At 42.7% G+C, this 16990-nt stretch overlaps 2 non-coding genes across 2 annotated transcripts; one reads left to right on the top strand and one right to left on the bottom strand.

Annotated features, from left to right (window-relative positions):
- Positions 1-10275: 10275 nt before the first annotated feature.
- On the bottom strand, positions 10276-10347 carry Trnae-cuc (transfer RNA glutamic acid (anticodon CUC)). The gene has a single exon. It is a non-coding gene; the product is annotated as a tRNA-Glu (tRNA).
- Positions 10348-10965: 618 nt separating this feature from the next.
- On the top strand, positions 10966-11038 carry Trnaf-gaa (transfer RNA phenylalanine (anticodon GAA)). Its single transcript has one exon. It is a non-coding gene; the product is annotated as a tRNA-Phe (tRNA).
- The last annotated feature ends 5952 nt before the right edge of the window (positions 11039-16990 follow it).

Below are 16990 nucleotides of genomic sequence, written 5' to 3'. Positions count from 1 at the left end.
ACAATATTAATCCTACCAATCCATTAGCATGTGAGGCCTTTCCATATTTAAATCTTCAATTGCTTTCTTCAGTGTCTTAAAGATTTTATAATACAAGTCTTTCACATGTATTGTAAAATTCACTTGTATCCCAACACATTTTTGAGGCTATTTTAAAAAGGTATTGTTTCCCTGATTTCTTTCTCACTCCATTTGTCATTTGTATATAGGAAGGCTACTGATTTTTATAAGTTAATTTTATATCCTGCTACTTTGCTAAAAGTATCAGCTGTAGAAGTTTTTTAGTGGCATTTTTAGTGTCATTTATGTATATAACCATACCATCTGCAAACAAAGATATTTTTACTTATTTTCCTATTTGTATCCCTTGATCTCCTTCAGTTTTATTGCTCTAAGATTTTCAAGTACTATATTGAATAGGTATAGAAAGAGTGGACATCCTTTTCTTGTTCCTGATATTGGTGGAAATGTTTTGAGTTTCTCTTTATTTAAAATGATGTTGATTGTGGGCTTACTGTAAATTGCTTTTATTATCTTGAAGTATGTTCCCTGTATCCCTAGTTTCTCCAAGACTTTTATCATGCTAGGATGTTGGATTTTGTCAAGGGCTTTTTCTTCATCTAATGAGATGATCAGGTGATTTTTGTATTTCAGCCTGTTTATCATGGATCACGTTTATTGATTTATATATGTTGAACCATCCCGGAATTTCTGGGATGAAGCCTACTTGATCATGGCGGATAATCTTTTTGATGTGTTCTTGGATTCAGTTTGCAAATATTTTACTGAGAATTTTTGCATCTATGTTCATGAGAAAAATTGGTCTGTAATTTCCTTTCTTTGTTGGTTCTTTGTGTTGGTTTGTGTATCAGAGTAACTGTGGCATCTTGAAAAAATAGGTAATATTCCTTCTGTTTCTACTTTGTGGGATAATTTAAGAAGTATTGGCCAGGCAGTGATGGCGCACGCCTTTAATCCCAGCACTCGGGAAGCAGAGCCAGATGGATCTCTGTGAGTTTGAGGCCAGCCTGGTCTACAGAGCGAGCTCCAGGACAGGAACCAAAACTATACAGAGAAACGCTCTCTCAAAAAACTAAAAAGAAGAAGGAGGAGGAGGAGGAGGAGGAGGAGGAGGGGGAGGAGGGGGAGGAGGAAGAGGAGAAGGAGAAGAAAGGAGGAGAAGGAGAAGGAGAAGGAGAAGGAGAAGGAGAAGGAGAAGGAGAAGGAGAAGGAGAAGGAGAAGGAGAAGGAGAAGAAGAAGAAGAAGAAGAAGAAGAAGAAGAAGAAGAAGAAGAAGAAGAAGAAGAAGAAGAAGAAAAGTATTGGTGTTTGTTAGTTCTTTGAGGGTCTGGTAGAATTCTGTGCTTAATCCATCTGACTCTTGGGCTTTTCTTAACTGCAAGATTTGTATTACTGCTTCTATTTCACTGGAGTCGGTGGGGTTTTTTAATTTTCTATTTCATCTTGATTTAACTTTGGTAGGTCATATATGCCAAGGTCATATGTACCAACCAAATATACATCAATTTCTTTTACGTTTTCCAGTTTGGTGGAATATAGATTTTTTAAGTATGGTCTTATGGTTGTCTGAATTTCCTCTTTATCTTTGTGGTGTCTTTGTGATGTCCTCCTTTTCATCTCCAGTTTTACTAATTTAGATCTTCTCTCACTGTCTTTTAGTTAATTAGGCTAAAATTGGTCAATCTTGTTGATCTTCTCAAAGAACTGATTCTTCATTTCATTAATTCTTTGTATTTTTGTGTTTCTATTTCATTGACTTCAGCTCTGAGTTTATTTCTTCCCACCCACTCTTCTTGAATGTTATTTCTTCTTGTTTTTTCTAGAGCTTTCATATATGTCCTCAAGTTACTGATATAAGATCTCTCCAATTTTTTATGTATGCATTTAGTGCTATGAGCTTGACTCTTAGAACTGCCTTCATTGTGTCCCATAGGTTTGGGTATGTTGTTTTTATTTTCATTCAATTCTAAAAAGTTTTAAATTTCTTTCTCGACCACCCATGATGGTCAGATAAGATGTGGGGTGTTATCTCAGTTTTCCTATATCTGTTGAGGCTTGTTCTCTGTCCTAACATGTGGTTGATTTTGGAGATAGTTCTGTTGAGAAGAAAGTATATTCCTTAGCGTTTCAGTGGAATGTTCTCAAGATGTCAGTTAGTCCCATTTGATGATTTATGATGTTATTTAAACTCCAGCATTCTCTGTTTAGTTTTTTTAGGTGACTTGTACATTGGTAAGAGTAGGGTATTGAAGCTACCCACTATCACTGTGTTAGTGCCAATATGTGACTTTAGCTATAGCAGTGTTCCTTTTATGAGCTTGAGTGCCCTTGTGTTTGATACACTGATGTTTGAAATTGTGAAATCTTCTTGATTTTTCCTTTAATATGAGTATGTAGAGTCCTTCCCTATCTTTTGATTGGTTCTGACTTAAAGTCTATTTCATCATCTGTTTAAATAACTACTCCTGCTTGCTTCTTGGGTCTATTTGCTTAGAATACCTTTTTCCATCCCTTTTTCCTAAGGCGATGTCTAACCTTGATAGTGAGGTTTGTTTATCGGATGCAGCAAAAGGATGGATCCTGTTTTCTAATCCAATTTATCTATGTCTTTTTATTGGAGAATTGAGACCTTTAATATTGAGAGTTAATAATGAGCAGTGTAATTCTTGGGGTTTTTTGTTGTTGCTGTTGTGATGGTGTGGGATTTCTTTTCCTCTTGTTATTAAGTGTTCTGGGATTATTTATTCTTTGTGTCCTCTTGGGTGTAGTTAGCCTTCTATTCAGACTAAAGATTTCCTTCCAGTATCTGATATAGATCTAGATTGGTGAACAGGAATTGTTTAAAATGTTTTTTCAGGAAATGGTTTTTCTTTCTCCATCTACTGTGATTGATAGTTTTGCTGGGTATTATAGTCTGGGCTGGCATCTTTGGTATCTCAGAGTTTGTAGAACATCTGTCCAGGCCCTTCTGGCTTTTAGAGTCTCCATTGAAAAAAACTGGGTATTATTATTATGAGCTTGGCTTTATATGTGACATGCCCTTTTTTCCCTTGAAGCTTTTAATATCTTTTCTTTGTTTTGTACAATTAGTGTTGATTATTATGTGTCACAGGGAATTTATTTTCTAGTCCTGTCTACTTGATGTATGTCTCTTATTCCTTGATAAATATCTCTTTCTTTAGATTGGGAAAATTTTTTTCTATGATTTTGCTAAAAATGGTTCCTGTGCCCTTGACCTCAGTTTCTTCTCATTCTTTTTTATCTATTATTTGTAGGTTTGGTCTTTTCATTATGTCCCAAATTTCCTGAATGTTTTGTGCTTGTATTTTTTTTAACATTTTCTCTGAATGAACTATCCATTTTTTCTACCTTGTCTTCAATACCTAAATTGTATCTTTTACATCTCTTAATCTGCTGCTGTGGCTTACCTCTGGGGTTTTTGTTTGCCTTCCTGAGCTTTTCATTTCAGTTTTATTTAAATTTGTCTTTTCTTTAGCATGTCTCTTCCTTGTTATATTCTATTTTCATATTTTGAATTATTTTCACTATTTCATTCAACTGCTTGTGTTTTGTGGTCTTGAGGCATTTATTCTTATCTTTTTAGTGTCTTTGAATATATTCATAATTGCTATTTTGAAGTCCTCATCTTGTGCTTTACCTGAATTGCTTTTCTTGGGGTTACTGCAGGAGAGTTGCTGGCTTCTGGAGGAGGCACATTGTCTTGGTTGTTCACATTTATAGTTCTCCTTTGGGATCTAGGCATCTGGAGTTATAACATTTGAAGTGCTTCTAGTGTAGATATCTGGTCTCCCTTTTGTCCATTCTTTGCTTACTGTTTGCTACTCTGGGTCCTAGCCAAGTGTGGTGGCTGTAAGGTCCCTGAGTCCCAGCCAAGTTTTCTGGCTGTGGTGTCCCTGGTAACAGAAGGTTCTGCAGGTCAGTGAGGTGTCACAAAGGAATGGAGATGGGCTAGACAGTAAGGCTGGAAGGGGCAACAGGAAGAACTGGGGGACTCTGGGGCAGCACCAATAGGCAGAGACCCAGGGGATGAGGTGAGCCAATATAAACTGTTATAAAAACATGAAAACATCTGGGGAGGAAGAATACTCACTGCTATCCACTGGTATATCTCATCATTCAGTCTGAGCAAACAAGTAAAACCAAGAGAAGAAAAGGAACATGGGCCAGCCAGGTGTGGTTGTGCATACCTGTAATATCAACACTCAGGAGACTGAGGCAGAATTGCTGCAAGTTCTAGGATAGTCTAGGCTATTTAATGAATTCTAGGCCAACCTGGGCTATAGCGTGACACTGCAGTCTCAACTGCCAAAACAAAATACATCAAAAGGAAATCTGTGACTCTCGGCACATCAAGAAATGTGCATTTGGCTTTTGTCCCCAGTTTCTGGGGTGATACCCATACCTTGGCATTCCCTGGGTGGTGGGAGCCTCTTATTCTAATGCAGTGAGTCTCAGAGGCAAGAGCTTGCTACCTGAATGTCCAGGCCTTGGATAGAGTCCAGTTCTTTCAGCCCTACCCCTCAGCTATAGGGCAGTAGAAGATTCAGGAGTCTGAGTTAATAAAGCTATTGTGGCTAAGGGGATTGAATCTTTATAACAATCTCTAAATGAAGCACTCAGTGTTTCCAGACTGGAGAGTGAATTGAAGTGCTGAGATAGAGGTCCATCCAAAGAGAGTAGTGCAGCTGAGTAGGCCTGGCACCACATTCTGCCTCTTGCATTTGCTGTCCCTGGGTTGTTGGATCCTTTATATTGTCTAGTAAATATAAGTCAGTGAGTTTCTGAGCTCTATAGGGCATTCCAGCATGCCATCAAATCTGAGAAGGGCTGGTGGGAACCCTCCACTTACATCCAGTCAGCTAGAAATGCAGAAGACCTGGAGTTTATCACTGACTTCTTGAGGCTGCTCTCTCAGTCTCTGGGGTGAGGATCAATGCCTACTGTGAGAGATGAATCCTTGAACATCCAGTTGCTACACATGGTGTAGACAAATTGATAAACAGTCTTATTAAATAAAAAACATGGAGCCAGATATAGGGGTGAAAACCTGAGAGATCGGGGAAATAGGGAAAGCCACAGCTAACCTCACCTCACCAACTCCACAGCTTCCAAAGACTACTTTCTGTCTACCCACACCTATATGCCTTTCTGTTCTGTTCTCTCATTCACTCTCTCTGCCCAGCTATATCACTTCCTCTTCCTCTTTAGATCTGTCACTTTATCTGTCTGTACAGACCTACAGACCTCCGTGGTTAACTAGTGTTGGAATTTAAGGAGTGTGCCACCATGCCTGGCTCTGTTCCCAGTGTGGCCTTGAACTCACAGAGATCCAAACAGATCTCTGCCTGCCAAGTGATAGGATTACAGGCGTGTGCTACCATTGTCCAACTTCTATATAGTGGCTGGCTTTTTCCTCTGACATCCAGGCAAGTTTAATTTTATTGTGAGATACAGTATATTGGGGGACATAATACATCACCACAACACGGTGAATCAAATTGTTGGTCAGTAAAAACTGCATAGAATACAAGCAGAAGCTGAGCGACAGGCAATTCACAATCAAGAGGATGTCTGTGTGCTACTAGTGTTCTCCTGCACTGGTCAAATAGGGTTGCTGACAGGCAGGGAGGAAACCAGGGAGGTTCGGGAGGAGACCTGGGGGAAGGCCTGCTGGAGCTCCAGATTACACATGGAAGGAATACACAAGTGAGAACACTCAGATGTGGCAGTGTGGCCAAGTGGTCTAGAGTAGTGGATTAAGGTTTCAACCTCTTTAGGGATGTCGGTTTGAATCCCACCACTGCCAAGGATTTTCCTCAACTGTGATGCTCTATGGATTCTTCACCCTGACACACAGTTAAAACACTTTTAATGGCCAGGTGTGGTGGCACAGGCCTCTGATCCCTGTACTTGCAGGCAAGTGGAGCTCTCGTGAGTTTGATGCCAGCCTAGTTTACAAGGTGAGTTCCCGGACAGCCAAGGCTACATAATGAGACCTGCTTCAAAAATATATATAGATATATTATTATATATATTTATTTATTATTGTATACATTTAATATATTTGTTACATATTATAATTTTTAAGAGATGAATTGGTCCTGGAACTCACTAGCATCTGATGACACTCAGAGAGGCAACCTTAGGAAGAGCGCCTACCTGTGTGGTACCTTGCAATCACCTGACATTCCACATCCCCCAGCACCCAGACCTGAGCACTCTGGGTCCCATAACCCCGTGACTTGAGGGTGCTCTCTGCTCTGGCCAGTTCACTCCCCAGCTCAGGAAGTCAGCTCTTTCTGAGAAAGCCACCCACCCTGCCCCCGCCAGTCAGTCATCCTTCTCCCAGTTTCAAAGTTACATTGAAGAAACTATAAAAGGAACCACACAGAAGGGCACCGCCATAGAGAATTCACAGATGACCCGTTCCAGATGTACTCTGCTCAGAGTAAAGATGCTAGAACTAATATTAATGGCTAATGATAGCATAGGTTTATGTACTAGATGGAAAGTGGACTTCCAAATGGTTCCCATTAATTACTGTTGAAATGAACTACCTCATCCACTAATTTATAATTAGCCAGGTGGTGGTTTAAAGGAGAATGGCCCCCGTAGGTTCACAGGAACCCCACAGGCTCCAGTCAGTGGAACCGTTTGGGAAGGATTAGGAGATGAGAACTTGTTGCAGGAGGTGTGTCACTCTTGTCATTGGGCATAGTCTCTCCTCTTCTCTCTCTCTCACTCCCCTCCCCTTGTGCTTGTGGGTGGAGATAGGAACTCCCAGCTACTGCTCTGGTCTTTGCTTGCTGCCTTTATAGTCCCGGATTCTAATCCTCTGGAACCATAAGCCCCAAAGTAAATGCTTTCTTTCATTAGTTACCTCGTTCATAGTGTCTTATCACCACACTAGAAACACAACTAAGGAAGGAAATGTGTGCCATCAAAGCTTTTTAGCAGCTGTGTAACGGTGGCGAGTGGAATCTAGGGAGCTGAGGGTACATTGCTAATGAGGAAAATCCTCGTCAGTAGTGGGATTCTTCCCAGATACAAGCCTAAATCCAGCACCTTAGACGGCTTGGGCACAGTACCACACGAGTGTTTCGTCCTGTGTTTTCCCCTATGAGCAACTTTGAGCCCTTGAGGGCCCGGGTGCCACCACCACCCCATTTGACCAGTGCTGGAGAACACCGGTGGCCTCCATTCTCCTGATCACCCAGGAAGGAGAGGGAGGTGCGCAGATACCTCACACAACCTGTGAGTCCATGATCTGTGAGGTAGAAGCCACTACATCCCACCCCACCCCACATCCCTGCGGAGTCTGAGGCCCAGCAGTTCCCTGAGAGATCTCACACAGAGGAATTCCCACCAAACTGTCCCCCGGCAAAAAGCCAAAGGCCGCTCACTTTGAAATGCCAGGATTCGAATGCTTTAAAGAACAGTTGCTGTTATGGCATCATCTGTATTAGGAAAGTTCTGCCCTTCCCCCCAGCTCTCCTATTCGCGTTCCTGGGGGAGGAGGGCAGTGAGTTTTTGCTCCTGATCCAGAAAAGGTTTGAGTCAGTTAAAGGAGTCTAAATCACTCAGTCAGGGATTTTATATATATATATAAAGGTGAGTTCTAACAGGAAAAAGAATTTGGTACAGAAATTCTTTCCAGTTCAGCTTCCACAGGTATCCCTGCTTTGCCTTCACAAGGCCCTCTATAGGAATGACTGGCTCGATGGCATCACATCACTCGGCATCATTCTCAGCACTTGGCAGATGTTATTTCCTGAGGAAATTAAGATAATGACCAAGAGAGAAAAAAGGACTCCCTCCTGCGGAAGAGGGGGGGCGTTGTGGGTGACACCACAGGAAAACCCACAGAGTCAACTAGCCTGGGCTTGTAGGGACTCCCAAAGACTGAGCTGACAACCAGGGAGCCTGCATGGGACTGAGCTAGACCCTCTGCATGTATGTGACAGTTGTGTAGCTTGGTCTTCTTGTGGGACTCCTAACAGTGGGAGCGGGGGACTGTCTCTGACTCTGGTGCCTGCTCTTGGGACCTTTTCCTCCTCCAGGTTGCCTCATCCAGTCTTCCATAGGAGAGGAGGTGCCTGCAACTTGATCTATCAGGGCTGGTTGATATCCATGGGAGGCCTGCCCTTTTCTAAAGAGAAATGGAGGAGGAGGAGTGTAGGGGGGTGGGGGGCAAGAGGGGAGGAGGGAGGGGAAATCACAGTCGAAATGTAAAATAAATAATTAATTAAATAGATAAATGAATGAATGAATGAATGAATGAATGAATGAATGAATGAATGAATGAATAGGGAAAAAAGAGAAAAAAGAAAGAAAAATGGATTCCCAAGAAAGCCAGAACAACACGGTTATCCACTTCTTTTCCCTGTCCGTTAATCCGAAGCCGTGGGTTTTCACCCGTTGTGTGACTCTGGGCTCTCTGCCTGACTGTCGTCTCTTTTCTTCGTATCAAAGGCGATCTCTCTGCAATCAGCGCACTGGTATGCTTGCTTCTAAGGGCAAGGTTGCAGGGCTTCAAAGTTAACCTTGTCGGACCGACCTGGAGCAAGGGCGCCCTCTGCTGGTGTTATCTGGTTTAATGCTGTATCAACTGCTTCTTAAAAACAACAATCCAGGGACTGATTTTCTCTCTAGTGTTGCCTTTTCTTCTTTTTCTTTTTTCTTCTTTTTTTGTAAAGTAGACTACAAGTGAAAAATAAAGACAGAAGACCCATCAGTTCAGTGATCAATGAACTAATGCCTGGTCTCTTTGGAAGAAACAACGCCACTGCCTGGGCTGCCTTTCACCTGGTCCTAGCCCAGTCAGGATCCTACAGCTGTCTCAAGTTGAATAGGAACGGCAAAGATTGATTACGCAGTTACAAGTATTTTACCGGACTTTTATAACTAAGTTCTGGCCCCTAGAGTCCGGACAACAAACTATTATCAACCGCCTCTCTCACATGCCGGAGAGGATTGTGAAGAGCAGAGAGAGGACATTTAATCAAAGTGGCCACACTGGAAAACAGATGCCCCCACATCCATCATCAAAGGGCAAGCCGGAACTTTGTAAACACGTTGCATATTATGTACTATACATATGAAAGAAGGTTTGGGGGTATGCATAGCTGCCAGAACAGCTCAGACCATGCTCTGACTGTTCTCCTCTCCTTTGCAAGGGATGTTGTAGACGTCCTCGCTGAGGAGAGCAATCTGATCCCCTTTGAAATGCCCAGCCCACTCCGCGGGGTAGCCTCACAGTCAAGGAAGGATCTCTCCTTTCGGGGGTTGATGTCGTCCTGCGGCGATCTTCTCCGCCAGGTTCTCCGGTGCTTGGGGTTAGTTCAGGTCCTTCCAGGTAAGATGTCTTAGAATCCTAGTTAAATCGACGCACTGAGAATTCAATGTACCCTCCCTTTAGACAAACGAATTTAAAGCATTTTAAGCAGTTCTCTTGTGCCAGTGGAACCGAGAAATTCTGAGGCCCTCCGCTTTTCACCCCGGAACTTCCCAGGCCGTGGGAAGGCCCGCGAGTTCCCACTTGTCTCCTTCACAAGCATCTTAAAGAGCGCTGTGCGAACCCCAGCCAGCTCTCGCTGACTCGCCCTCTAGCATGAGTTTTTAAATGCAAAAGCCCAGAGACAGGTGGGGAGGAGGGAGGATTCCAGAGGGTTGAGTTCCGGGCTCAGCCCGCCACAGGCAGCTCGCAACTGCCTCTAACTCCAGCCTCTGCCGGCACACACACACACACACACACACACACACACACACACACACACACACACATATATATATATATACATATACATATACATATACATATACATATATATACACATACATACTCAGGCACAAACACGACAAATAAATTTAATAAGATTTTTGTTTACATTTTAATACATGAGTGTTTTGCCTGTACGTATGTTAGTGTGCCACGTGGATGTCTGGTGCCAATGAGGCAAGAGGAGAGACCATTGAATCTCCTGGAAATGGAGTAACCGGCACTTGTGGACTGTCCCGTCGGTGCTGACAACCGAACCTACGTCCTCTGGCAAGAGCGCTTGGGCTATCTTATCCTCGGTCTTCACAAGATAAAATAATTATTAGTAATTTTTTTTAAATGGTGACACTGCATCATTTGAAATTTTCAGTTGGAATACCCAAAATAAACCGAACACAAAGCAGAAACTCCCATATGAAAACAGCCTGTGTATGAGTGAACTGCAAAAACAGTACTTCCCTGACCGGGAATCGAACCCGGGCCGCGGCGGTGAGAGCGCCGAATCCTAACCACTAGACCACCAGGGAAACTGGTAGAACGCTTGTTTGTAAGATACATGACCTGGATTCGCTACTGTGTTACCTTCGGTTAGCTACTGTGTTACCTTTGATTCACTACTGTGTTACCTCCGGTTAGCTACTGTGTCATGCCTTTTGAATTGGCTGGAATTTGTAGTTGGTTAATCGGGTAAAAGTCAGAAGTAACACAGTGACTTTTACCCGATTAACCAACTACAAATTCCAGCCAATTCAAAAGGCATGACAGCGTATGGTCTGTACTGCTCCTTAAATGTATGAATTGACCCAGAATACATTATAGCATTTAACAAAAATCACAACTTTTTTGTTTAGACTGTGTCTCAGCCCTGAGCTGGAACTCTAGGAAGGCTAATCCTGAACTCAAAGAGATCCTCCTGCCTCTGCCTCCCCAATGCTAGTTTAAAGGCGTGCACCACCACTCCCTGCGCTAAGGCAAGTTTTAAAGATCAATTTAAATTGTCTCCTTGCTTTTCTCTTTATAATACAATAAGATGTCAAACATCAAAATTCTTAGTTAATCTTAGGTTCTCTCGTCAGTTTTGTCATAACAGCGCGGACCTAAGTGATAAAGTCATTAGAACTTAGCGTGAGGCCACATCGGGCGGGGCCGAAATAGCTCAGTTGGGAGAGCGTTAGACTGAAGATCTAAAGGTCCCTGGTTCGATCCCGGGTTTCGGCAACGCAGATTAATGTTTTCCTTAAAACTACTTCGGTATTTAGTATATTTATTCTCATCTGTTTCTCCAACGTATCTGTTTCCTTATCCAAACCTACCTCTTCTTTATTCCCATTAAGTTATCTCAAGAGTTGTAATGCAGTAAAGGTCTTTAGCGGATACTCCACAAGGCTCGCTCTTTATCGTATTCTCTGCCGGCTAATAATTCAAAGGGACCTAGGATCCAAATAGGTGGATAATACAGCATGCGATATTAGGGATCCTTCTCTTCCTTACTGGCCTCTCTATAGACTAGAAAATATCTACACCACCGTGTTTGGACCACATAACAGAGCCCGGGTTCTCATGTCTTACCGTGACCCATCAAGCCAGACTCAGCTACTGGCTGCCATCCAGTCCAACAGATCATGACCACCAACTTCCCAGTTTCCAGATGTTGTGGCTCTTTTCGGTGCTATGTTTAATTTTCATGGAATGAAAACCAATTGACAGTTGTTCCTTAAACAATCCTCCTTTGGACTTAGGACTCAACTGTACTCCCATTTTTTTTTTTTTTTTCTGTTTTGTATGGTGATTCTATTTCATCACATTACTACTGTAACTTTTTAGAAATAGTTGCTTCTCGGGGCCTGCAGTTTGATTTTTAATTAATTTCTCTGCTTTTAAGTAATTTACATACATTTCCAAGAATAATACAAAGAGGTCCCTTTTCTGTTGCCCAGCTGCTTTCAGTGACAATACCTTGCAAAATTGTAGTCCAATGTCACAGTCCTGATACTGACATTGATTAAAAAAAACTAGATACAGACCATACCAGCACCACGAAAATTATAAGACTATAAATGCAAACACAAGAAAACTTCTTAAGCAGAGATGACCCATGCTTCCTTTAAAACAATAGAACTGGAGAGATGGCTCCACCGTCAAAGACCTAAGGCTCACAATCAAAAAGACAAAAATAATAATTACGGCTGGTTGTGGTAACAGCAGCATTGTGGAAGCAGGGGAAGGAGTAGTATCTTTGTGAGTTCAAGGCCAGCATGGTCTTCATAGTGAATTCCAGCCCAGCCAGAGCTACACAGTAAGACCGTGTCTCAAAAACAAAACGAAACAAATAATAATAACAACACCTTTCTGTCTGCTTTGTGCTACAGCAGAATATTCTGCAGCTTATATGACTGTTTCTAATACTGTTTCTGTGAACCACCTGTAATATGTAGGACATCCTTTTTTTTTCAAGTAGTTGCAAACTGAATTCAGTCTAAGATAAAGTTTACAGTGATGTTCTCTCTCTCTCTCTCTCTCTCTCTCTCTCTCTCTCTCTCTCTCTCTCTCTCTCTCTCTCTCTCTCTCTCCCTCTCTCTCTAAGACTGGTGATGAAAATCAGGACCCACAGCCAGTGGAACCGGCCCTGCACACTTGAGCTAATGCTCAGCCTCGTTTCTACTCTTACACAGCCAGTATTGCTCAGGTTCCCAGCCTCACTCCAGAGTCATGAGTCAAGCCAACAAACCCCTGCACATCCATTTGGGCACGTGTGGTGGTTTGAAGCTACTTGACAGGGATTAAGGGGTGTGGCCTGGTTGGAGGAAGTGTCACTGGAAGTGGGCTTTGGGGTGTCAATGCTTAAGCTAGGCCTAGTGTCTCATTCTCTTCCAGTTACCTATCAGTCGGGATGAAGACGTCTCAGCTACCTCTCCAGCATCGTGTCTGCCTGCATGCCATGCTTCCCACCGTGATGATAATGGACTAAACCTCAATGTAAGCAAGCCCCAATTAAAGGCTTACTTTTACCAGAGTTAGTGTGGCCATGGTGTCTCTGCCCAGCAATAGACATCAATTAATAAAGACAACATGGATCCTCAGAATTTTGCCTACCTACCGTAGTGAGACCCATTATTTTGTTTGCTGGTGTAAACATTTCATCTAAAACATGAACAACTCCAAAATGTTTCTTTCTCTCTTTTTCAGCATGTGAATTTTTGTCGTGATCTGTAAATAGGGTTTCACTAAACAAAATTTATGGAAGCCATGGTTCAGAACCGAGTTCCTTTCTGCCCTAGATCCCTTCCAACAGACCAGATTAGAATGGAGCCTCTTGTTGCATTAAGTAATCAAAATAAGCTTTGGAAAGGTCCAGATAAACAAGCACAAAACACAAGCAGTCCCAGTCACCAGTCAGAAGGGGCCCAGTCTGCCCGAGCCAGCATGGTGAGGAGAAGCCACTGTTTTAATAAGAGAGGGAAGGAAACATGAAATGGTCAGTCCTTTCTTGTTCCTTATTTCTACTTTATTGATCCTTTTACACTTATAAAACCTCCTCCCCCAATCCCCTCCCTGGAAGACCTTTCAGTTTGACAGAGGGCATACTGGCCAACTAGTAAAAACCGCTTTCATTTTTAAACTTTATTGAAAATATAAATTTATAACTTACTCAAGTCCTTCCCCCTGTGTTAACTCCTCAACCTCTCCAAATTACAGAAGAACACTCCTCTTCTACTGCACTTTGGAAACGCGATTTACATCAGGCCAACGTTTTGACATCTTTGCTGTGACCAGTAACAATAAGCATCTTGTAGACTCATAGCTAATGCTGTGTGCAGGCAATACAGACTCCATCTTAGGGTGGGGCCACCATCTCAGACCACCTGCTGGACTCAGTTCCAGGAAGGACCTCAGGAATGTGCCATGACAACAGATACAGGGCAGTGTGCTCCTGAAGACATCCCGTCTGCAGTTTATGGCCCTTGAAGCTATCTAGACAATCCTGCTGAGCAGCCCAGATAATCCTGCTCAGCAAGTTGTGGTTCTCCGCCAAAAAGTCTAACCCAATGGTTTCAAATGCGGTTTTGCACCCAAAGTCTAGAACAATAGTTTCAAAAGAAATCACCTTGCCCCACATACCTTTTACTCAATCCCAAGTTGCCAAGCATGTAATTCCGGCTTGCGTTTTTTCCCTATAAAAACTCTGTATACCTGGGCTCGCGGCTACTGCCGTATTTCCCTCCATCTGCTGTGCGGTGGCTCAGGTTCGAATCTGACAATAAAAGGACCCTTATGTTCTTGCATCGGAAACCTTGGTGGTCTCTGGGGGTTTCACACAATGGGTACAACAGCTGCTATCTCCTGCCTTTCCCATAAAATCAAACATTGCATTAAGCATTTCTTTATCTTTAGAAAGCCTTGCTGTCCTGACTAAGCAAATCACACTCTGCGCAACAGCAAAGGGTGTGAGGACATCAAGCAATGTAAGATGGGCATAATGTTATTTACCTCTAATCCCAGCACTCTGTGAGTTGGATACTAGCCTGGTCTATACGGGGTGAGTTTTAGGTTAGCCAAGGATATGTACTGAAGCCCCGTCTCAACACCACCACCCCCCAAAAAAAAGAGAGTCTAAGGAAGATTTTTCTCACTTTCTGTAATAAGTTTAGAGTCTGAATGGAATTTATGAAAATTTCTATTTGTACAATATGAGTGAGTATTGACCAAGTATCAATAACCACTTGTCGAGTTTCCTGTACTGAATGCTACTTTCTTCGTCACTGGGACCAAATAGCTGAAGGAAGCAGCCTATGGAAAGAAGAGTCCATTGTGGCTCACAGTCTTGGGGGCCGTCCATTGTGCAGGGAGGCACAGATGTCGAGTGTGAAGCCATTGGTCTCATCGAGGCCACAGCAAGAAGAAAAATGATGATTCCGGGTTTTCTCTTCGTATTCAGTCTGCATTCAGGGTAGGTGTTCCTTTGTCAGTTAAACGTCTCTGGAAAGGCAGACATGCCAGAGGTGTGTCATCTCAGGGGATTCTAAACCCCATCAAGCTGACAAAGGAAATTAACTGACACATGAAGTTTTATTAAGTGTCCCTATTAATCGAGATGATTTTCAAGGCCATATTCCAAATGACAATCCTTAAGAGCTAGGGGAAGAATTTCAGTGGCTGTGACTTGATAGAGAGCAGAGTCAGAATAAGATCCACATTGCACACGACATTAAGATTTGCTGGGGTTTTCTCCCCCAAGGCTTCTAAGTTCTCAGTCTAGATTGTCATCCAGGGACTATGTCCAGGTTGGTTTTGTTTGTCTGTCTGTTTGTTGACACAGGCTAGAGTTTCCTGGGAAGAAGAACGTGAACTGGGAGATGGTTTCCATCAGCTTGCCTATGGATAGGTCTGTAGGCCATTGTCTTGATTGGCGATTGGTGTGGGAGGGCCTAACGCATTTTAGGTGGCACCACCCCTGAGCCGGTGGTCTTGGGGTGTAGAAGAAAGGCACTGAACAAGCCATAGGAAACAAGCCAGGAAGCAGCATTCCTCCATGGCCTCTGCTTCAGTTCCTGACTCCAGGTTTCTGCCTTGAGTTCCTGCCCTGACTTCCCTGGATGATGGACTACACATCTTTAGGATGAAATGAGCCTTTTTCTGCCCAAGCTGCTTTCATGGTGTTGTATATTACAACAACTGAGAGCTAACTAAGATAAGCCATAAAACAGCATTTTTTTAATTTTTATTTTATTTTTGTCTATAATGCCCAGTGTGCTTTTCAACTGAGTATTGGTACTGTTGGGAAATTTTTTACATCTGTTTTTTACTGTCTGACTCATTGCAGCCTTGTGAGTTTTAGTCTCTCTGTGATGGCTCTTCTTGGCTGCCAACTTGACTAAATCTGGAATTAACTAAAACCCAAGCATCTGGATACACCCGTGACAGATTTTGTCTTGATGAAATAATTTAAAGTGGGAAGACCCACTTATAATCTTTTGAGGTGGGAAGGTAGACCTTTAATCCAGATCTTTTGAGGTGGGAAGATCCACCTCTAATCAGGGTGGCACTTTGTGATGGCAATTTATATAAAGGACACGGAAGAAGGGAGCTGGCTCTCTCTTGGCCTGCTTGCTCTCACTAGCAAATCCATTCCTTCGCTGCTATCAGAGCCTGCTTCTTAGGATTCCAGCTTACACTAAAGACCGACTGAGATATCCAGCCTTGTCCAACGAACAACTTACTGCACTCTCGGACTTTCCGTTGGTAGAGAGCCAGTGTTGGACTAGCTGGACCACAGCCTGTAAGCCACACTAATAAAGACTTCATTCTGTCAGTTCTGTTCCTCCAGAGAACCCTGACTAATACACTCCCTGTACACTTCTACATCTAAAGACTTCTTTCCCTTCGGTGCAGTTTGCTCTGTTTTGATAATCTATTCCACAATCCAGTTGTGTGTCCTTCCGTCCTTTTTTAAAATTGGACATCACTTAGAGTTTTCCAGTGATGTCTGGGTGGTGCTGGCATTTGCATGATAATCTTTCTCATTTTCATTATTCGAATTCTTGAAAAACATGGTCATGATATTCAGGGTGTTCAAAAACAAACTATCATAACCTTGATACTACCTAGCGACATCTCAGCAGTTAATCTACTTTTACTCGGGTGAAGATAGACCCAAACCACTCAGGACTGCACACTAACATTGCACACTGACGCCCCATGACTGGATCACTTGCTACACTGGGATCCTACTATGAATCTCAGGGTCCTCAGAGACAACAAAATCAATTTGCTTTTCTGTCGCAGTGGGGACGTAATTTAAAAGGTTTCTGTAATTTGTCTTACTTACACACTTAACGCGGAAAACCAAACACTCAACTGTTTACAAATCCCAGGGAGACACTAAAAATGGGAAATTCTAGTATGGAGCCAGATCAAACCCCGGGCAAGTCTGGGTAAGTCAGGTTTTCACCTCTTCCTGTTCTCACACTAACAGATTCCCAGGAGTTTGTGTAAAGAACAATTTATTCTTCAAGCTTTGAGATCTCATTTGTCCCCTTTGGACTCCTGGAAATCGAGGGGTCGAAAGGAGACAGCAGAAAAGTTGAAGAGACTTGGGAAGCCAACCTTGCAAATTTGACTTGCAAAGCAGGGAATGAGATGAAGTGATGATTGGCTGAGGAAATGCTTTTG

This window comes from Peromyscus californicus, unplaced genomic scaffold (genome assembly GCF_007827085.1).
Source record: "Peromyscus californicus insignis strain IS unplaced genomic scaffold, ASM782708v3 Scaffold_8__1_contigs__length_139910024, whole genome shotgun sequence".
NCBI classification, from domain to species: Eukaryota; Metazoa; Chordata; class Mammalia; order Rodentia; family Cricetidae; genus Peromyscus; species Peromyscus californicus.
Note: the sequence above shows the minus strand (reverse complement) of the source record. Positions and strands in the feature narration are given on the sequence as shown.